The sequence below is a fragment of the Rhodnius prolixus genome, unplaced genomic scaffold (assembly GCF_049639745.1).
Source record: "Rhodnius prolixus isolate KJV_2025 unplaced genomic scaffold, Rpr scaffold_2, whole genome shotgun sequence".
NCBI lineage: Eukaryota > Metazoa > Arthropoda > Insecta > Hemiptera > Reduviidae > Rhodnius > Rhodnius prolixus.
The window spans coordinates 48,599,422-48,622,885 of record NW_027411592.1 but is presented as its reverse complement, the minus strand read 5'-3'; the positions used below and the strand labels follow the sequence as shown (position 1 = coordinate 48,622,885).

Sequence of the window (23,464 nt, the reverse complement as noted above, 5' to 3'; positions counted from 1 at the left end):
CCGCAGTGCCAGAAGAACAAGTTGAAAAATATACAGCTGAAATTCCAAGTTCATAATGTTAAATCCAGTTTTATTTTGCCGAGCTTTCCACCTAGGCACTAGGTCATCTTCAGGGCTTATTGATACTTTTTTACATTGTCATTCTAAAGTTGGTGTGTCTCCTATTTTAACTACTTATGAACTGGACAGTAAAAATTAATTTTCAAATTTTTGTTTTTTATTTCTTCCAAAAACAACTTTTACGAAAAACTGAACTTATAATGGAACTTAAACTTGTTCTGTAACTATACTTACAATAATTAAGTTAGGGAATATTTCCGTGGGTCCTATAGGGACGATCTAGTTTGCAGAAAATAATTTCCCATAGTGACCAGAGTAAAAAGTTCAAAACAACTACAGTGTTTTAGCCAAGTTTTTATACAAAATTAAGAATTCAATATCAGGAGTCGTCTTTGTCTTTACTTTTTTTCATTATGAAGTTATTGTAATCAATTTTTGTATCCTATGTGCCAGCGTTTTGTAATAAATAGCTTTTTGAAGGAAATAATATCCGATCCTGAGATCCTGGTTACTTTAAATGAGATAATGCTGCTCACTTTTTGTAAGCTCTCTTTTATTCATTTATTTTTGGTAAGTATAAATTTGAATCCTCCAAATTGTAGGTACCCACATCATTGAAATGTAGATATACTAAATTTTCAGCACATACAAGGATCGATACCAATTTCTGCTCTGATATGTGCTACAAGCGTACACTGAACAAATTGGGTAAACAAGCTCTAATCATAATTACAGTGATGAACATGCAGCATATGTTACACCTGAAATGTATGGACATGTAAACTGAATTTACATCTTTGATGTCTTGGATTAAATTATGAAAATATATCCTTGAAGCCGTTAATAAATCTTGATATTGATAATAGATCCTAATAACTAACTCATCATATAACCATGTTCCATCATTAATCATGTTGTTTTTTTCTTTTTTTTTTTGGCAGTAAGTTGAGCTTTTTCTATGGTGATGAGAAGGGTGCCTCGAGCGATTTCTCGGCTACCTATTTCTCTTCTCTTGTGGACAGTGAATAAATTTTCTTTCAGCTGGGCTGGATCCAGAAAAAAAGAAGTTTGTAAATTAATAAGGACATGGCAACTAGAATAAAAGTAAAGTAAAGTAAAGTAATCGCCTATTTTTTCAGGCGGGGCTTAACGTCCAACTACCATTTACTAGGTGTCGTGGACGGAGGCGACTAGCAAACGTACTTTACTATTTTCTCATTTAACCATGAAATAAAATCCAAGGCCAAGACCGGGAATCGAACCCAGTACCACAATGCATATTAGCTTTGCAGGTCTCGCCTCTTAACCCGCTCGGCTACCGTGGCGCCTGGCAACTAAAATAAAATAGCAAAATAATTTTAATAAAAACCACGTTATTACTACAACAATTTACAGGAAGTTAAAGTGAAATTAAAAGCAGCGCCGCTGGGGTAGCACATTCTCGTTTTCCTTTACAACTTATTATTATTTGATATTAAGCGTCAACATATTATTGCAAATTGATTCTTTATTTTATAAAAAAAGTTCAATAAAAACTTATTCTACAGTCAAATAATTGAAATACTCGTAACTTTATTCTGAAAATAAAAATACTGCGCTACGATATCTTTGACACCTTGAGACCAAAGGAGATTATAGCGCAGAAGGAAGTGGTAGGGAAAGCCCTCAACCTACTAAGGGTACGTTTACAACGGAGCTGTGAGTATAGATGATAGCAGAGATGATAACTGATAGAGTAAAATATAATCGCTGATTAGTGTGCAAAACGGAGCTGTGATACATGTAACATGTCGAGTAGTGAAGAAGAGTTTTTATGTTCAGCAGTAACGAAATGGTATATTTTAAAGAAAAAACGCTTTAGAAAATATCATGTACATCCCATAAATAAAAAACGAAGTACTTTGGGTGAATTTCACCATTTATATAAGGAACTTAGAAATTATCCGGATCGTTTTTTTGAATATGTGAGGATGGGTCCACCCACATTCGACTATATTTTAGAAAAAATAAGGTCAAAACTAAGAAAACATTGGAAAAATTGTCATGGAAATCCTATAACCACAGAAGAAAAACTAGTGATTACTCTGGTAAGTAATGGTTTTATTGAGAAAAAACAAATAAATACACATGAAAATAAATGTAAGCACGATTTAAAAAACAAAATATTGTTTAAAAGTAAATAATAAAATAATAACAAAAAATGATGAGTAAAGACAGCACTAATTAATTTTTCTACGTCCATTTTGAAGCTCCGATACTGGAGTTCAGCTAGCAGAAAAATGAAAAATTTAATTCTATCATCTATGCTCGTTTATAGCAGCGCGTATGAGTCACTAGTCGCAGCTTCGTTGTGCACGCTCACATTCGAATGTACGAGGTGTGTTCAAAAAGTAACGGGAATTTTCGTTTTTTGAAAAAAATATTTATTTATTCATCTACATTAATATTGTCGCCTTCAAAGTAGTCCCCTTCGCATACAATACACTTGTGCCAGCGCTTTTTCCAATCCTCGAAACACTTCTGAAACTCGATCTTTGTGATAGCTTTCAGCTCTTTCAGCGATTCGCTTTTAATGTCATCTATGCTTGTAAAACGACGGTCTTTTAATGTTCTCTTTATGTTTGGAAATAGAAAAAAGTCACATGGAGCCATGTCTGGCGAATATGGAGGCTGGGGCATCGTTAAAGTTTTGTTTTTGGCCAAAAATTCACGAACAAGCAATGAAGTGTGAGCAGGTGCATTATGGTGGTGCAAAATCCATGAATTGTTTTGCCACAAATCCGGGCGTTTTTTTCGGATTGCTTCACGCAAACGGCGTTGAACTTGTAGGTAGTACTCCTTATTGATTGTTTGACCTTGTGGCTAGAATTCATGATGCACTATGCCATTAAAATCGAAGAACACAGTGAGCATAACCTTCACATTCGACCGCACTTGTCGAGCCTTTTTCGGTCTTGGCGATCCAGAATGCCTCCACTGGGACGATTGAGCCTTAGTTTCGACATCATATCCGTAAACCCATGTTTCGTCACCTGTTATAACACGTTTCAGTAGATCCGCATCGTTGTCGACTTCATTGAGTGACTCTTGAGCAACTTCCATTCTCCGCTGTTTTTGTTCGAAATTCAACAATTTTGGAACAAATTTTGCTGCCACACGTTTCATACCCAAAACATCCGAAAAAAATTCATGGCATGAGCCAATTGATATGGCAACATCATCAGCGACTTCTCTGATTGTGATTCGGCGATCGTTCATAACCATTTCTTTCACTTTTTTCACGTTTTCATCGGTTGTTGATGTGCTTGGACGTCCAGGTCGTTCGTCATCTTCAACGTTTTCGCGGCCATCTTGGAAACGCTTATACCACTCGTAAATCCTTGTTTTACTCATAGCAGACTCACCATATGCCTTTATTAACATTTCACACACTTTATTTCATTTTTTACGCAAAATTTAATACAAATTCTTTGATCCATTTTTTTTAACAAACAAAAATCGCCAAGCTCGAAAAACACGTCTAACCTTAACGGCTGTCACTTAAGAAGTAAACAATGAATATTACTGAAAATTTTATCGTACTTCAGGGGCATGTGTACCAACATAATAAAAAAAAAAATTTTACAATCAGACTCTCCAAACCCGCGAAATTTAAAAATTCCCGTTACTTTTTGAACACACCTCGTATTATGTTTTTCTTTAAGCGCTGATGCCTCACTGCTACCATCTCCGCTAACATCTATGCTCACAGCTCCGTTGTAAACGTACCCTTAGAAAGGGAGGTTTCATCTACTAGACTTAGAGGGAAGGCACAATAAGCCTCTTGGTGGCTGCGGTGCCGTGGGGCATAGGTCCCGTCCCGCAAAGTCAAAATCTAAATCTATTCTGAAAAATCGTTCTTCTTACTACGATTTTTGTTTCTTCAAATTTTCAGTTCTAGGGGTTACTCTAATAGCCCAGGGGCAGAACAGTCATTTTTTCTGAAGGTGCTCTTTTTGTTTCAACCTGAATTTTTCTAGCGAAAAATTTCAAATAAATCTGACTTTATTAGCACTTTTAAGATCGTTTTAAGTATTTTCTATAAAATTCTGAGGTAACCAATAAATCGCTTCTAAATTCCCAGATTGGCATCCAAATTCAAGAATCAATTGAAAATAACTACTTTAAAAAAAACAGGATGCCAATTTTAAGCTTTACGCTATTTTAATAATCCGTTCGCACATTTGCAATGGATTGCGCCAAAAAAACAAAAAAAAAACACGTATTTTCATTCTCAGAGATCCTGAGAAATCTTGTAAAAACTTATTTAGAAAAGTACGAGTAGTAGCACAATTGCTGCATTTTCTCTTCTCTCAGCGGAGATTTAGATTTTAACTTAATAATGGATTCAAAGTTCTGGTTTTATTTATCAATTATATCACTGTGTGATTTAATTGATTGGCAGATAATTTGATTATATACAAAACAAAAATCTGGGAACAGGCAACTTGTTGCATTGCTACCATTGCAGCAACCGAACAATATATAAAGCGAATATCTCGCCGCTAGATTTTTGTTTTTATCTTAATAAATATAGAGTTAACTCAACTCTTGAAGAGTTATTGCAAAGTATTAATGCAATGTAGTTATTCGTGCGGAGGTAGCAAACATTTGAACAAGAAAGAAATTAATATTGCATGAACCTTGAAAGGATAAAATAAGAAAAACATAAGGCTTGAAAATTAGGTGAGTGGGCGATCAAATAAATGCATAAATTATGAAAAGCTTTTAATAGTGTTAATTTAAAGCTGATTAAATTTTATAAATAGAAGATACTTATTTCGATTTCTATTGACATCTGGGTTGATTGGTGCAAGAAATATGTACAGGGAAATGAAGAAATGGAGATGGTGTAAAAGAGGGCAAGATTGGCATTTCTAAAAGAAATGTAAGAAGATTGATCTCCGAGAGACGGCTGAGTAGACAAATTTGATCTCGAGAAAAGGAAAGCGCCCAACTGAAAAAAAGGGGAAAATAAATGCTAGTGAAAATCAAGAAATATTTGAACAACTACTTTCCTTCATAAATATTTATGAGAAACGCTGGATGTTCAAAAAAAAAAAAAAAAAAATTGTTTAAAAAAGCAGCATTCAACAATTCCGAATAGATTCATAAGTAAATTTTGTTGCAAATCACGTTGTTCTCATCTTCAGGTTTTTCTCGCTACTTAAACTAATATTGGATTAAAATATTCAATCCAATCAACTCTTTATAGAACCATATATGCAGAAATTTCACTAATAATGTTACAAAAACAAAAACTTATTAACGCCTGTAACTACTTAAACAAATTATGTAATAATATTCTCTCTCTGAAAGAAGTGACCAAGTATTTTTTCTAGGATCTTTCCTGTTATTCCAGTCCAATATATCATTTTTAACGAGAACTTCTATACAAAAAAAAAAAAAAAAAATTAAGATCTACTTGCGAGGGTAATGGCTGTGACAAGAAATATCATGTCAACTACTCTGCACTTTTCTAAAAAAATATGGCAGAGGTGTGCATCTGAGTTAAAAAAGGTTCTAAGAGAAGTTTCATACCCTCCGCGGCCTTTTCCATCAAGTCTGCTATTAAAATTCTTTTACTGCATTAAGACGTATTGTTTAGTTTTACGTTTTTCTTTAAAATATCGTAAAAGATCTTTAACAATAGTTGAGAGTATTAAGAAGGATAGGCCAAATTTAAGGCGAACTAATGAACCGGTTGCCCCCTCTCTAAAAAGTATATGTCTTCAGGGAATGAGGGATCTGTAAAGCGTTAAATGTGAAGTATAGTGAGCGATGTATAGTGACTGTGGTTTCACTTGAACCCTACATGCATTTTTAAAACTGTCCGGTAGGACAGTTGTATATGGATATGTGGGATGACAATGTAAGTGTATTTATGTTTTTAGAGTGATAAATCCGCGAGAAAGGCTAGATTTCCTTGACAAAAAAGTGGTTATTTCACTTCCCAACAAGGTAAATAAATCAGCCCTTGCTGAAATAATAACGCATACCACTGCCTGCATTAAATTTTCATCAATAACGATTCAATTTAGCTAATTTTCTTTCATTGGTAATTGTTGAACAAGAAATTACAAATTCGAACGTATAAATGTGGACCATTTTGCCCAATATATTAAAATCTACAGTTGAAATCGATGCCAATGTTCTTCTAGATAAACTTAAAAAAAAACTAAAAGAATGTATGCAATAATTTCATTTATTTATAGAAAAAAAGTAGCAACGCCGTAAATATAATTTACTTCAAAACTGATCAAAGATTATGACAACCGTAAAGTTGCGGCTCTTTTCATGTGGTGGTTAAATATTGGTTGGTATAAAAGAGGCCAATCCACCATTCAATCGAAATCCATGTCGAAGAGCCGCTGATTCAAAGAACTTTTAGTTCGCTACCACATACCAGTTCTTTCAATTTCGTTTTTATTAAATAAGAATCGGTTATTGGAGTTACCTAGTTTACGCTCTTGTTCCACTATATCTTAATCCATTTAAGTTCTATAATTAATCCAGTTAGTGTACTATAGTTCTCTGTTTACAATGCTCCATTCTCTATTAATAGGCTCATTAATACTCAGCTCCCATCAACTCCTTCTGTCTCACCCACTCTCTTATTTCATTCCAATCACAATATAATATATTTTACAACTCAATAGCAGGCACAGGTAGACTTTCTACTTAGATTAATAATAAAATGTTAGATCCGCCCTCAGTATGATTATAACGTAGTTACAGACTGGTCAACTTATTTTTGTTTTATATATTCTCAAATCAATTAGAAATAAAGATAAATTATTACTGACATGCGATTGATTTTAATTGAATATATTTACAGATTTTAGGTGAAACCTTTTATGATGATAAAAAGCTTATCTTGGAGATAATCCAGAATCAATAACTCCATGCACACCATCTGTTTTTGTAAAACAAAATTGTGCATGCCAATGCAAATCATATTTAATGGATCGCTCAATTTAACAAACAATTTAAAATCCATTACTAGATTCGATACTAATTTAATAATACGGATGTTTTGTTTTGTTAGGAAACAAAAATGTATGTATATCTACTCTAATATTTGCTTAGAATAGATGAGTACGCTGAGTTATATCGATGTGTGTCGATCTATTCGAGCAGCCCGAGCCCGTCTGAATTTGGACTTTTTATTTTTAACAAATAATGGGCTTCTCCTATATTATACACGTGTTAAACTTGTTTTCGACCTATTAATAAAATCAATTTTGTGAAATTTAATTTCCAGCAGGCTGCAAAAGTTGCCTTAAGTGATATTTCTATTGATTTTTCGCATTAATATTTTAAATTGACTTGGTGCGGATGTTGCTGTTGCGTAAGCATTGTGGATTTGAATCCGCACCTAGCTTAGAAATTGTGTTAAATTTTGTAGAAAAACAACAAAATGTTTATTATAAAAACACGAAAAATATATAAATTAAGACCAGCTGGTTATAATGTTCCGTTAAATAATGTCCAAAAGAGTTTTGTGCATTAAGTCTAATTACAGGTTTTATACATTAATCCGTACAACGCTCTGCGAAGCCATGACAAACTGAACTGTTAATATCATCCAGTTTTTATAATCCACAAATACTAACATCATGTTACTACATTATTTATTAATATAATTTAATGGAAATTGTATTTTGAATTTATCATTGGTAATAAAATGGTGTAGATAAAATAATGTCAACCCTGTATTCAACACAAACTTTTAAGTATTTGACAGACTGACAGTAATAAATGAGAGGGAAAAAAATAAAAATAAATAGAGAATTTCTTTCATAATAATAAATGGCTGCTCATATTGTGGGTAGCCAGCGTGTTGTGATGGTCCAGTCAACTAATTCAGCAAAAAAAAGATTGTACCGAGAGATTCTTACTTGAATCATCCCGTATACAACCGTAAAATTGCAAATGTTGTATCTTAAAATTTTGTTATTAGATTCTTTTCTTTGATTCTCCAAAAGGATACTCTCTTTTTCCAATCCCACCAATGGAATTTCCTATTGTCTACCAAATAAAATATCTCGAACTTCAGCTTGACAATTACTAACATGGAGTACATAAGGCTAAAAAGGCTGGAATTTTACAGAACGTAACAAAATTCTTTATTAAACTACATGACGGTTGTACGAAATTCTAACTTGAAAACAAAAAAAAAGACTTCTTTACAACTCTTGCATACAAGATGGAAGATTAAGGTTTCAACCAAGATTCTAACTCCAATCATTCCAGTTGATTCTAAAACTCTGGGAGGGATGATGAATTACAAGATTTTTGTGGGTCAATTGCAGGCGTATTTACAGTACCCAATGTAAATTTAAAATATGGTAAGATTTCTTTATTTTTCACAATTAATTTACACAATTGGAAATTATATGCCATAGGGCATATTGATCGAAATAAGATATATCCTCTGCTTCTCTAGATTGGATTATATTAATATTATTTATATATTGAATTTCGCAACAGTTGTATTTTTTTTTTTTTTGAGTTTGTTACAAAATTGAATTTCATTTCATAGACTTTATTTAAGGCATAGTTAACGGAAGCTGGCGTAGATATTTACGTAGGGGAGTAAGCGGTCATTGTTAAAGAATTATGGGAGTGACGTCAGCCATGTTAAAGTTGCATAGCTCATATAACAAACGTAATATTATAATGCGACCTCATCACTTAACGTAAATAACAGATAATCAATCAATGAATTGTTTTTATATCACAATTTTGAGCGAAAGTTAATCGCTCTAACAGTTTTTTAGTATTTGAACATTTATACGAAAGTATTGTTTTAATTTTATGCGAGACTCTAGAGATCGGTAGTAAACTTTTCTTCATCTTTAGTAAATGCTTTTACTTGGACATCCAGAAACTTCCTTGGCCGAAAAGGTAGGCTATGGTGTACCATCCATAACATCCTGGTTGTTAGCTGATCCAGGACTGATTCAGATGGATTATTGCTTTCTTCACGACAAAGAATTATATCCGTCCAGTCCTGGACTTCCAGAGGAACTGCGGATTCCTCCAAGAAAAGAAGCTTTGGCTACAGCTGGCGAGTTACCTTCATCGCCCTATCAAATTTCACGTATGGTTCATTAATGAACAGAGCTGTTAATGGTATTGTGCAGCTGGGCTCCTCAGTTTCGGATTAATTGGATACGTAGCGGCTGTTATCTTGATAATTATTTATTAGATATGACTGCCTTTGAAATAACAGCCACAGTACTTCATTGGAAAGGATTTACTGATAACTTGGTTCTTCGCGGATAGTCTGGCATCCAAGAACCTATTTTCGGTTAATGCTTACCATGAATAGCTTCTCGGTTTCCAGTTCCTCTTGGTACTACAGGATTTCAGGCAAAAAGTATGCGAATGAGTATGCGACACGGTGCCTCGGACGGCATTGCTTAATTCTAGCAGGTCTCAGATCTGCTTGCTAGCCCAAGAGTTGAGTGGAAACACAACTTTAGTGTATCATTTGTTTAAATGCTGCCTTGCCCAATTATCAATTTATGTTACATTGCTTCCGCTGGTTGAATTTATTGCTCCAGAACCCACTTTGGTGTTGGTGAGTTGGCGGACGAGGGACAATGGATTGTATCATCTTGCCTTCATTTCTTCAAAGATGTCGTCCGTCAATGTAATCAACCAATGAAAGTACTTGAAGCGCAAAAAAAAAGAGTAAAATTACCGCTTATCACAATGCAGCTTCATATATTTTACGCTGGATGCACTCTCTGAAGAACATCATTATAGCTAGTCTTGAGTAAATCACAAAATCGATATTCATAAAATCCAATTTCCAGTGAAAAATTGCGGGAGTACTTTGGGTTAAAGTACGATGAAGGAAATTTTCGCATAAAGAAAATTTCAATTTGCTTTTTACTTTTGTTTTTGTATCTATCCATGCAATCCATATACACTCTTGTGTATGAAAAAACAGCATTATGAGAATCAGCAACAGTAATGCGAGAAAATAATAAAATAGAACGAGCAAAGTGGTACTTAGGATTGGGCCTAACGTTCCGGGATAACACACTCAACTATCAGCAATATTGTCTTGGAAACACTTCTTTGATATATCTTTCTTGAGTTCCGCTCGCCAATGTAGGCAAAAATACCATTCAGAGGTAAATAGAATTTTAAATAAGTAGAAGAAAAACTCTTCTTTAGTAGCAAGAAAAAGTACTGCTTGTTGATAATTTCAAACTTTTTTGCTTTTGATAATTTATAAAATTATACTTATTTGAACTATATTGAGTTGAAAAGGAATCCATGAAAATGATAATTTTCTCGTGTGAAATTATTCTAGGTAATCAAGGTAGTTCGGTTTTTTCCGCTACTTTTTGTATTCAAAATAAAACTTATTTGCTACTTCCCACTTCAGAGAAATAAGTTCGATGTAAGACTTGAAAATTATCCCGTAAAGTGATTTTTAAAATATAAACTGTATTTGTATGTATATTTTATGCGGAAACCTCTAAGAGATCTGACAATAACTGACACAGCATTACTGAATAATAATTATTCAATTTTTATTTTATTTTACAAAACCAATTCAAATGTTTTCTTTAATTTTAGTATAACTTCCATTGAACACTAAAAATGGATTTCAACATTTATTTGCCTTTCTCGACCAGGCTCAGGCCTTTGATCGAGTCTGGCACCCAGGACTATTGTGGAAGTTAAAGAGTGCTCTTCCATCAACTTATTACTTGATTATACTATCATTTCTTACCGACCGCTTCTTTAAGATAAGTTGTGGATCTGCCTCTTCCGACTACTCTCTGGCACGGGCTGGTGTACCTCAAGGAAGTATTCTCGGACCGCTTCTCTATACTGTGTACACATCTGACCTACCAACTGACTCAAACACACTGCTCTGCACTTACGCTGACGATACTGCTATTCTCTCTTCTAACTCAGACGCCACTACAGCCTCCTCTCATCTACAATATCATCTAAACAGACTAGAACCCTGGGCCAAAAAGTGGAGAGTCAAATTCAATACTCAAAAGTGCGAACAGATAACTTTTACTCTGCGTCGTAATTCTTGTCCCACTTTAAATTTTAACTCAATTTCTCTTCCTTCTGCTAATTTAGTTCGCTACCTTGGGAAGTATATCGACAAAAGACTAACGTGGAATCCGCACACTAAACTGAAAAGACTAGAACTCAACCGACGAAACAAATTACTGTTACGTCTAATTGGCAGACAATCCAAACTACCACTGGAACATAAACGACTAATATACAACAGTGTTGAGTGAAGTTACAAAATTAATTTTCTTTTAAGTTAATTAATTTTATTCCTCTTCATTGGCACATATTTAGTGTTCCTACCAATTGTATGTACTTTGAACTGTTGACTGTTACAACTTTGTGCTACATTGCGAGAGTCTCTTTTCTTTGCCCAAACTTATCTTATTTTAATTTCGTCAGCTCGTTTATTGCAATTCTTGAATATTGTTGGTTTAATAAGCAAAGATGCCACTTAGTGGCATTTCACCAGCAATTATTGCGGCTGACCAAGTTGATGAAAAGGAGAAACGACAAGCAGTGAAAATGAAGAAACGGAAAACCGATGCTAGTCCTTTCGAAATTACTGTAAGTACTGCTAATAATTTCGAACCACTTTCTGATATGGAGAGCATGGACGAGGATAGTATTCCTCAGCCCAGTGTTAGTAATAAGACGCCTATGGCTAAAAATATTGCCAAAATACCACCTATTGTGGTCTATAGTTATATTAAAAATCATTCGGAAACTCTTAAAAATCTAAGAGCCGTATGTAAACAAGAGTTCGATGTTAAATGCAGAGGCAATAGACTTATATTTTTGACAAAATGCAAAGAAGATTGTAACAAAATTCTTAGCGAAGTAGCCTCAGCTAAACTCGAATATCACACCTACACACCTAAAGATGAAATCAATCATACTTTAGTACTTAGGAACTTGCCACCCAATATAACGTGCGAGGAAATAATCCAGGATTTAGCTGATAAAAGTACCCCAGCAACTAAAGTATCTCAAATGACGAAAAAAGATTTAATGGGGACAATCATAAAATATCCGCTCTTTATAGCTACTTTCGACAAAAACGTAACTATTAAAGATGTTGTGGCCAACAACAAGATATGTGGATGTATTATTTCATGGGAGCGATATAAAAACTTTTCTGGAGTAACGCAATGTTATAGATGTCAGTCGTTCAACCACATAGCAAAAAATTGCTATCGCAAACCAAAATGTCTCAAGTGCGCTGATGACCACCTAACGGAAGTATGTACAACCCCAGTAGATAATCCACCAGTATGTGTGAACTGTGGAGGTTCCCACACTGCAAACCACAAGAGTTGTTACGTTTTGCAAAAGCACATGAAGTCGCATCCTAAACGAGCTCAACAGAGTAAATCACTTTCTAAGCCTGCATTTCAGATGGATTCTTCTGACTTCCCGTCACTTCCAAAGTCCAGCTCTAATCTTGCATGGGGCGCAGCCGCGCAACATCAACCTATCGGCAAAGTGCCCCCCTCTGCATGGGGCACGAGAGCTTCTGATGAATCTTCTACTAACTCTTCTGACTTTTCTTTGCTTAGCTTATTGCATGATGTTAAGTCTCTATTATCTTCTTTTAATTTAAAGAACTTACTTTTACAGATAAGGAACTGCGTAGAGAAACTAAGGTTAGCTCCTGATGCAATAAGTAAAGTTAGTGTTATCGCTGATCTTGTTTTTAATTTAATATGATCCCAATAACAAAAGTAATGTGTTGGAACTCAAGATCCATCATTAATAAAATTTTAGAATTTTCACATTATGTCAACAAATATAATATAAACATAATTGCACTTAGTGAAACTCTGTTAAACAACAAACATAAACTAAAATCTAATGGTTATGTAGCTTACAGAAATGATTCTGGCAGAGGGGTTGCTATCCTAATTAGGAATAATATTAAACACTATCCTATTGTAATGCCTTCCTTAAATTCTTTAATAGCCGTAGGTATTGTAGTTCAATTTGATAGCTTTGATGTACTGATTATCTCTGCTTACCTTTCTCCTTCCTGCAAACTAGATGACAAGGATTTACGCGCTATGTTAGACTTGCATAGGCATGTAATTATTTTAGGAGATCCCCAACACCAAAAGAATTAGGAAGAGAAATAAGAAGACTAAAAAATAGCAAAGCCCCCGGCATAGACGGAATAAATTCCAAAATTATGAAAAACATTTCCAAAAAGTGTCTAATCCACCTCACTAAAATAATTAATCACATTATTATGTTCGGCTACTTTCCAGATATATGGAAAATGGCAAAAATTATTGTCATTGCTAAACCTGGTAAAGACCCCTCTTTAACAAGCAGTTATCGGCCAATCTCCTTACTTCCTTGTCTTAGTAAGCTGACTGAGAAAATTATTTTAAGAAGACTCACTTCATTCATCGACAGTAATAGCCTATTATCATCCTGCCAGTTTGGTTTCCGTCCAAGGCATTCGACTACTGCCCAGTTAGCCAGAGTAACAGACTTGGTAGAGCACAACTTTAATCTAAACAAGCATACGGGGATGGCTTTGATTGATGTGGAAAAAGCCTTTGATTGTGTTTGGCACAATGGCCTTATCTATAAATTAATTGAGAATGGCTTTCCGAGATATTTAATTTACTTTGTTCAAAGCTATTTAACTAAAAGAAAATTCAGCGTTGCACTCGGTACCACAGTTTCAGGTGTGAGGTTAATTAAAGCTGGTGTTCCCCAAGGCTCAGTCCTGGGGCCTACACTTTTCAACATTTTTATTAATGACGTCACCAAGCTGAAACTAAAATCCAGTTGCTCCCTGTTTGCTGATGATACTGCCTTCTTTATTTCTTCCTTCAGAGTTGACACAATAGCCAGACAATTATCGATAGCCCTTGAAAAATGTTTCAAATACTTTGCAAAATGGAAAATAAGGCCAAACCATGCCAAGACACAAATTATTTTGTTTACACGCCGCAGACCGGCTGTGAATAGATTTGTCCAAATTAACGGCGACTCCCTTCCGTGGAGCAAGGAAGTTAAATACCTCGGGTTGGTGTTAGACTCCAAATTAACTTTCACCAAACACATAAACTCAGTGTGCGATAAAGCGGTAGGAATTATGTGCAGTCTCTTTCCTCTTTTGAACCGCAACTCTAACTTAGATTTTCTTAATAAAAAACTTATCTACTATCTCTATATCCGCTCCGTACTACTATATGCAGCCCCTGTGTGGTCCAATACTTGTTGCACCAATTACGGGAAGTTACAAAGAGTCCAAAACAAATGCTTAAGGTTAGTTGGGTCATATCCCCGGTGGACACCCATAGATTACATGCATGCAGCACTTGATGTTGCCAGCGTGTCCACATTTATCTACAACGCTACGGAAAACTTTGTAACTTCCTGTACACATAGTCCCTACCCGCATATAAAAAGTATTATGGACTACAACTTAAGTTCTCTTAATTATAGAAAATACAAGCACAAAAGGCTAAAGCATATCTTGCTTTAATTAATCTTATGTAGTAAGGTTTTTTTTTTAAATTTTTTGCCTTAGCATTAAGTTGGACTTGTACCCAATGTAAATGTTGATATGTTGTGGAGAGGATATAGGCATGCAGCCTGAAACCTCCTTTTATATATATTTGTATAAAAAATTTTAAATTGTAAATAAACATTTTCAAATTCAAATTCAATTAAACCGATCTGGACTTACGGACTTGAGCTGTGGGGTTCAACCAAACATTCCAATTCACAAAGAATACAGTCCTTCCAATCAAAAATTCTCCGACAGATTACAAATTCTCCATTTTATGTGTCTAACTCTACTCTCCATAACGATCTCAAAATCTCATATATAACTGACGAATCTAAATCTAAGTATAGAAAATTCTTTGATTCTCTTCCATTCTGTACCAATCCTCTTGTTCTAAATCTCGCCTCCACAACGATTCCAGATCGTCCTCCACGACGATTGAAACGCTGTTGGCCTCGTGACAATCTCCAGTAAAGTAAGAAACTCCAGCGAGAGTGTTGCCGGTGGGCAGCTTCTCTCCTCATGTTGATCCAGTCAGGAAGACTTCTTTTATCGTATTCACTTATTACGAATTTTATTCTTTGTAGATTGTGAATAGCAAATAAATTAAAAAAAAAAAAAAAAAATTTATTTGCAACATTTAAAAAAAAAAAATAATCGATTCATTTTAGCCCAACGAATTGTTCTGAAATTTTTAAACTAATAACAGATTGAATGAATATTTCAGATTTACCTTTAAAGCAAACATATTCCTTTTTGTTTATTTAGTTTTCCGTGATTTTTGAGTAAACCAATCAAGTTTTCTCTTTAAACCTGTTATGGAAAGTCGTATGTGCTTTTATTTTTATTATTTTTTAAGTCAAAAAGATACCTTATTCAAAAACACCATTTGTGCAGCTTTATTTTAGGAGTTTCAGTTTATCCAATTACATCTTAACCAACAATCATGGAAGGATCAAAATCAGACAATTAAATTAAGGGAAACATTTTTTGCCGTAAACCCTAGGCTCACTTTATAAAGAGTCTGATTAAAAGGACGGGTCTGGAGAGTGAGAGTAGTGGGAGCCACAATAGATCCAAAGGGGTCGCAGTGGCGTAGGCCTTCATCTAAGCTCACTTTACATGAGAGCGTTTCTTATCGTCCGATGTCTGTAAATCCAACGTTACAGTATCCTATGCTTCTACAAAGCGGCTTACTAACACTTATCACAGGTTAAGGCAAAAAGCTATTCACTAGCGAGAATAATACAATTTTTTTTTCTATTTTGTCCACCTTACAACAGTCGTGCAAGTCTTTCATCTCTTTTTAAACTCCAGCAATTTCTTTGTCAGCCTTAGAAACTTGTTTTGCATTATTCGCAAGCCATCAATATTCATTATTATTCGCATTCAATATGCATTATTCGCACAAGTGATACTCCAAGAGCGGTTGGCATACAGTAAACATGGGTCTGGACCACTATCTTGCAAATCGAAAGCTAGTTACTTGTCGTCAGTTTGTTAATAAGATCCTTTACGTGAGGAGTTACTAGTCGAGAGTGACACCAGAATTTAACCATGATACTAAATGCTCATGGAAGTGTACTTCCTTCCAAAGTTCGGATCTACTTTTGGAACATAAGATGGCTTCAGTTTGTTTCATTTTTTGTTTTTTTTATAATATAGTAACTTGATTAAATTATACACCATTCATTCTGCTGGGTAAATGACAAATTTCTTTGTTATAAAGTTCAAATGTTTTAGCTAAAAATAAATTTTAAAAAATTGGAAACTTTTGTTTTTAATTGTGTTTCATTAGCAAAGTTTTGTAAAATGGTTATAGAATGAAATATACTCGTATCTCACCGTACGCCAACGCCTAACCAGTGTTCAACGGATTACCGTTTGTTTTTATCCGTTCATACCCGAAGGAGGAAATACCTAATGTATAAAATAACGTTAAAAACTGAGTCTCTCCCATTCCCTCGAATACTTCTTTTAAGGAAAATGTTTGCAATTAGTGTGCAAAGATCCAAGTTTAAACAAAATAATAAAAGAAATATTTTTGGGTCCACCAATATTCTGGATAACATTGTTAATTTTATCCGTCAGAGCATGCATGTAGTATTTCTTTTTTTGTTTTCTCTGTCACCAGTATCACGTTTGATCCACCATAGTTGCTACAAGACAAAATTAATTGGAAGTCAAATTTTCTAAACAAAACTGTTGAATCACAGTATTTGATGATGGCTGAAAACACGGATAAAATTGTAACAGCTGTTTTCGAGAGAGAGAGAGAGAGAGATAACTGTAAAACTGATCCAGTAAATCATTCGCTGATTTTATCCCCAAAACTTATGGTAAAATCTTGGGCCTGATGGTGAAACTTTTTAAATTTTAAGGCATGCGGAAGAATGCGTACCATGCAGACATAGAACATAGTCAGACAGAAATAAAGAAATAATCAAATTAATTCACGGTTCTGTCATATTTAAAAGCAAGGAAATGAAACAAATTTATGAAGCACTGAAACATTGCTCTACGCAAAGGTGTAGAAATTAATAAAATGAAGAACTACTTGAACTATATTGTGTTCAAGTAGTTGGCTGGTGAAAATTTAAACACACCTACCTATATTCTCTGATATTAATGTTCAATCGTTACTTCAAATTTTCGTTGATAACAAATTCATTTCATGTAAATTTCCCTCTTTTAATTATATTTTTTTAAACTTTTAGCAGCCCCAAGTATTCTTACAGAGATTATATGCGCACTCAGATGATGCTTAATTAAAGATAAACAAATTCAAAGAAATATTGTCCTCAAAAGAAGAAAATTTCTTTTTGAAAAAAGCTATCACACTCTATGTTTAATTGTCCAATTGTTTTGATTTTTATATCTTAAATAAAGCTCAAAGAACGAAATGGGGGAGGAAATAGCTCAACGATCAATTATTTGTAATTAAGAAATTAATTTTTTATTACAATAATAATGGGCATTAAATGGGGAGCAGTTAGCTAGCCATTACTTTACAATTTACGATTTAATAAATAGCTAAACCGAGTATAAGATAACCTTCAACTTCTGTAATTTTCCTAATTCTAGAGCAAGCTATTTCCAATTATTTGAAAGATTATAGCGCGAAAGAAGTTTTACAGCGTCTGTAACTATCGTAAACTCGTTATATACTAGATTGTTAATATGAACTAACGACTATCCAAATGAATAATACAAAAATTTGTTTGTTAAATACTGAACCTATTTATGAACTGAATTTATGCAACACGTTTCAATATAATAAATGAAAAAACCTTTACTCTTAATTTCATTCATTTTATTTTAATAACGAAATTTTTTTTGCTTCAAGTACATTTAATAACAAAATTTCGATTGTTATTTTCAACCTTTTTTTTGCAAATCTTCCGTCGAAATTAACACAATTAGGATAGTCGTACTTGCTAGTAAGGCTCTAAAAAAATGTACATTTTTCTTGTAAATATTGTGTACTATTTAATTCTCAAACTCAAAATGGATTCCAAGTTAAACTAAAATTGTTGAAAATTAGTTAAAATAAATGTGACTTCAAAAGTAAAGAGCATGATGGCGTAAAACTATAAATCAAAGAAACTGCACATCCCGCGAGTGTGAAGATTTGTTTTTCCAACTAAATCCACTTTTTCACGTAAAAATGAGAAGGTATTTATTCGATAATCTCTTTTCCTTCCAAAAAAAAAAAATTTTTTTAATGAATTTAAAATATTTAATTTGTTTATAGGAAATGATTTTTAAAATTAGCTATTATAAATTGTTCTATTATTTTTCTTTTATCACACCCACAAAAATCTAATATAATTCTATTTCAAATTTAATTTTAAAAAAATGCACACATATAATTTATTTTGTAAGTCGACTTACATATAAAGAGTAATAATTCGTACGGTTTAGTTGTAGACGAGTAGGGTGGATTAATACAGGAAGTTCCTGGAGCAGCAGAGATCTCTGACTGAGTAACAGAGTAGGGCTTTAGGGCAGTGTGCTACTGGACCAATAGAGGACGCAAGCGCGTGCTCTTATATTTATAGCATTATTATTTATTTATTTATTTGGTTTTAGTTTTTGAAAAAGTGTTTTATTAACTAAAATTCAATTAAGAGACACGAGACTTGCGAGTGTATTTAAAATTTCAGGAGATTAATGGGTTGTTTAATTTAAAAAGAATAAAATAGATTAAGAATCGATTTTGAAAAAAACCACCCAGATTTAGTCATATCTTTTATTTTATTCTTATTTGAGTTTTCATATTTATAATGTTGTCTTATTGCAAATAAAGTTTAATAAATATTAAACAATAAGGGATAAGTATGCGAGCAAGTCTTTTTTATTTTATTTTAAAAATTAAATACCATTAAAATAAAAAATTTTCCAATCTTTTAGAATAAACTTTTCGAAGCGGGAAGCCAACATGTCTGACTATTCTTCAAGGCTGTTCATTATGATTTATATTATAAAAACAAAATGTATTACGTATTTAAAGTAAATTAGATAGAAGTCAGTTATTGTAACCACCATTGCTACAACACCGTTCGGTTAAATTACTTAAATCATTCTATTCAACTTCTGTATATATCTTAATGGTAATTCTTACTTTAACGAGCTGTATTATCTGTACATTGTGTAACCTCTGAAATCAATTTTTTTTGCCTTATTTAACCTATTTTGTATTTTTTATATCCAATAAATTTATTTCTTGCGACCCAGTAGTAAATCAGGTAGTCCCGTAGGAAGTCACTATCTACAGTTTTGTAAATACTGCTATTTTTCATTTTTTAAAAAAAAAAAAAAAATAAAAGATTCCCCAGATTAAAAGTGACAAATTGTGTCAATAATTCAAACAGAATATCATATTTTGGCTTCCAACACTTATTTCGATGTGAAGGGTTCAGTTGTTTCAAGGTAACCTTTTGTTTTTTTTCCTCACCCTCAATAATTTTCAGATCTTCCTCATTGTTTGTGTGGAATGACTATAAGTTAATGACTATAATTATGAAATCGAAGTTCTAATTTCAGTCTTCGCTTTTTAATTAAGAGTTTGTGCTAATCATTAAACGATGTTCTAATACAAATTCTTTGACCCTTCTCAAGTTATCCTGGCTGCTATTCTCGACTTCGAACATCTATATTGATCGTAATACTTTCTTGAAAATAAAAGAGAAAATAAAATTTCAATATCTTTCAAGAAGCAAAAACAAAAAAAAAAACTTTTGTAAATATTTAGTTCGAGATTCACAACTGTTGCGTAATCCTTGGGGAAATAGAATTTTTTTTGAATAAAATAAAAATGCAGAAGTGAATTTCGAAAATAGAATAAGCTAATGTAATTTCGAACAGACTACAATAGTCTTAAAGTAAAACACCTAAGAGAATTATTACCCACTCACCTAACGAAAGTTATTTAGGTCATGCAACAATCTACTTTTTGTAGGTGTTACATTCTCTTGCATTGTTAGAGAGACTATACAAACTATACTAAACAACCTACTAAATTCTTGTTAAATAAGGTATTAATAGAACATTTTAATAAATTAAATTCCAAGAAGAAAATGGCGCCGTAGAAAGTCATGCAATAAAATTGAGTTAGATTTTTTTATTTTCATAACTATATGCCAATGAAAGTTGTTGATAAGGTGCCAATTGTAAAGAGCAATACTTTTATAAATGTTTGATTATTTTCTAAATAGCAATCGTTGTTACGGATCATTATGTTAGGGGTAAGATTTAATTGATAGGGTAAAACTTCACTGCCATTCTTTGAATGGGGCAAGCTGTATTGTCAAGAATGAAACGGCTCTATTATCAACTTACTATGAATGGCCGCACAAAGGTCATGAATGGCTAATACTCCTGAAGGAGGAAGTATTGATGAATTAGATCTTACGGAACTTTTGAACAGATCGCCTTTTCTCAATGACAATGCTAGACTTTCATTTGGTGAACAGTTCTTTTTTTATAAATTATCAATTTTATAGTTTTCTGCAAATTCTTCATTAAACTATATATTTTCTAAATCTTTAATTTTATAAGTTCGGAATAGTGTACAATATGAAAATGATGGTGGCAGAGAATATTAATACATAGTGTTGTTCGAAATATAAGGACACCCTTCAATTTTTTGCCAAGAATATTTGCCTTTAGTAAAAAGAAGGGTTCTTGCAATTGGATTTACCATACAGTTGGAGATATTGAAGATGGTCTACTGATTGATTTAATAAGATACTCGCCCTTGGTTTCGAGAATTACAATTGGGAAATTGTAAAATACGAGGTGTGACTATTAAAATAACGAGACTGTTGCTGCTACAGAAGAACTACGCAGAACCGACAGCTGTGCAGTGTAAAGCCTTCTCCTTCGATTGCAGCGAATCACGTGTTTGTAGAGAAATCTGTCAGATCGGAACCGTCGTTTGTGTAAGAGGTGTTAGTTTCGTTTTGCCGAAAGCATGATACTACACATTTAGTAGAGCAACGAATTGTCGTGAAATTTCACATGAAACTGGGTAAAACTGCTACTGAAACTTATCTTTTATTAAAAGAAGTTTATGGCAATGAATGTTTATCACGTGCGCAAGTTTTTTAATGGTTCAAGCGTTTCCATGATGGCCGAGAAGACGTCGGAGATGATGACCACCCGGGTCGCCCTTCCACGTCCAAAACGGAGTAAGGAAAAAACAATGGTTCTCCATCAAGACAACGCGCCGGCTCACACTGCATTGTCTGTCAAGACTTTTCTAGCCAAGTACAACAACCCAGTTTTAGGCCATTCGCCTTATGACCTGGCCCCATGTGACTTTTATCTGTTCCCTAAAGTCAAATCTGCATTAAAAGGAACACGATTTCAGTCCGTTGAAGCTGTGAAAGAAAAAGCGGCACGCGTCATGCAGGAGCTCCCAGAAGAAGACTTCCAGCATTGTTTCGAACAATGGTAAATTCGCATGGAGCGTTGTAGGGATAGCGGAGGGGTGTATATTGAAGGTGATAATAACTAAATATGTATAAATTTAAAATAAAATGTTTTATAGCAATAGTCTCGTTATTTAATAGCCACACCTCGTATGGATCAAAACATTAAGGAGTTGGTGATTGCGGTTTTTCGGTATTTAAACTCTTTTTTTCTATTATTTGCAATTATTATTATTATAATATGTAGATTAGACTAGACTAGTCTAGGCGGCCTCAAGGCCTACGCCACTGCGACCCCTTTAGATCAATTGTGGCTCCCCTAACTTTAAAGCTCACCCTCCAGACCCGTCCTTTTAATCAGACTCTTAATGCTGGAGAGTGACTCTTGGGTAAAGCTCACAGGCCTTGGTTTTTCCTCCCCAAGAAGTAACATCCTTAGCCACACGAGCCCCTCACACTGACACAACACGTGTAGTGCCGTTTCCATTATATGTATAATTAATATAATATCTCTGGGAGGAGAGACCCCCTTCATTACCCTTAAAAGAAACAACTCCAACATAAACTGAGTTTATGACTGAAAATTCATTGCAGACGAGCCAACTGAGAAACATAAATCTCTCTGCCAAACAAACTCTTTATCTCGTTCTCTCAATGGGGAATGAGTATTCCCTTAAACCCCATTTACCGGTGAGGAATTCAACCATTAATCTGAGAGATTAAAGTCTCTCACACACACTATCAGACAAGTTTACACCTAACCATCAATATAGATTTCCCTCAGCTAGCCTTGCTTCATACTCCTCGAAGCACACCTTCCTAGATTTGTGGCTCTTTAACAAAAATGAAAAAGATCTGCAACTTGTCTTAGATTCTTTGAGTGTGTTGCAGGTTTATCTCTACCCTGTTATATTATTCCGTGATATTGAAGAAGAGTTACTGTTCCAAGGGTCTTTTCCATTGTAAGAGTGTAGCATGAAAAGGCGTTGAGCTAAGGGGAAGAATCTCCCAAAAGGCTTTTGAGCCTTGATTGTAAGCCTTAGTCTTGTGTTTGTGCTTTCTCACAGCATGAAAGGATATTGTGTTGTACTCAAAATTCATCTAATGAATTGTTATTTTTAATCTTATTCTATGTTTTTAGCGTATTTAACTGCAGGCCACAATAATGAAAACTGAACCATACAATATGTATTATAAGTTTACTAAAGTATTGTTGAAGCTGAATTCAGATTTAATGTTTTATTTTATTGTGTTGTTATTTGGCAAAACTCGCATCTGTATTGCCCAACGTTTCTTATATTATGTGGGTGAATATTCCTACTTCATATTGAAAATCGTGAATGAGTAAAAATAAAATAAAACTTTGCTTGAGAACTTTAATTTAAGTGATCAATCACCATTCTCAAATTTCCAAAATTATATGTATCTACTCTTCATTATTTTTGGTGACTGATTCATAGTTTCAATAGGATGAAAAAATAAATGCCATTTCAGTCGTGATACATTTATTCTGCCGAGCTTTCGACCTAGGAACTTGGTCATCTTCAGGGTTAGTTTACAAAGTAATATTTTACATTACAGGGTTGGTATGTCTTCTGTCTTGTCTGTTCATGGCGTTTGTGCACTTACAAAGCCATCTGCACCTCACAAAAATTTCTATAGGATCTTGACGAGCATACTCGGTTTGGATTTGAATGAAGTTGAACAACAACAGGGTTACTGGAACCCAGGAGATGGAAAAAGTAGGGAAATTTTGCCCACATAAACGCCCATAAATGTTTAATCCCTTATATTAGTATGTGTTTTTTGGTCTGTAGTATATTTTTTGTGTAACTTTGTGCGCTTG

The 23,464-nt window shown here is 33.8% G+C and overlaps 2 protein-coding genes across 2 annotated transcripts in view; one reads left to right on the top strand and one right to left on the bottom strand.

Annotated features, from left to right (window-relative positions):
- Positions 1 to 18,683, bottom strand: part of LOC141448506 (melanocortin receptor 4-like) — a 156,032-nt gene extending 137,349 nt beyond the window's left edge. The window contains exon 1 of the mRNA XM_074116888.1: positions 18,578 to 18,683. The gene's annotated coding sequence lies outside the window, so the exon portion shown is untranslated. The remainder of the gene's footprint in view (positions 1 to 18,577) is intronic.
- The window catches only part of LOC141449827 (glycosyltransferase 25 family member), a 184,266-nt gene that overhangs the window by 144,683 nt on the left and 16,119 nt on the right, over positions 1 to 23,464 (top strand). The window lies entirely within an intron of this gene.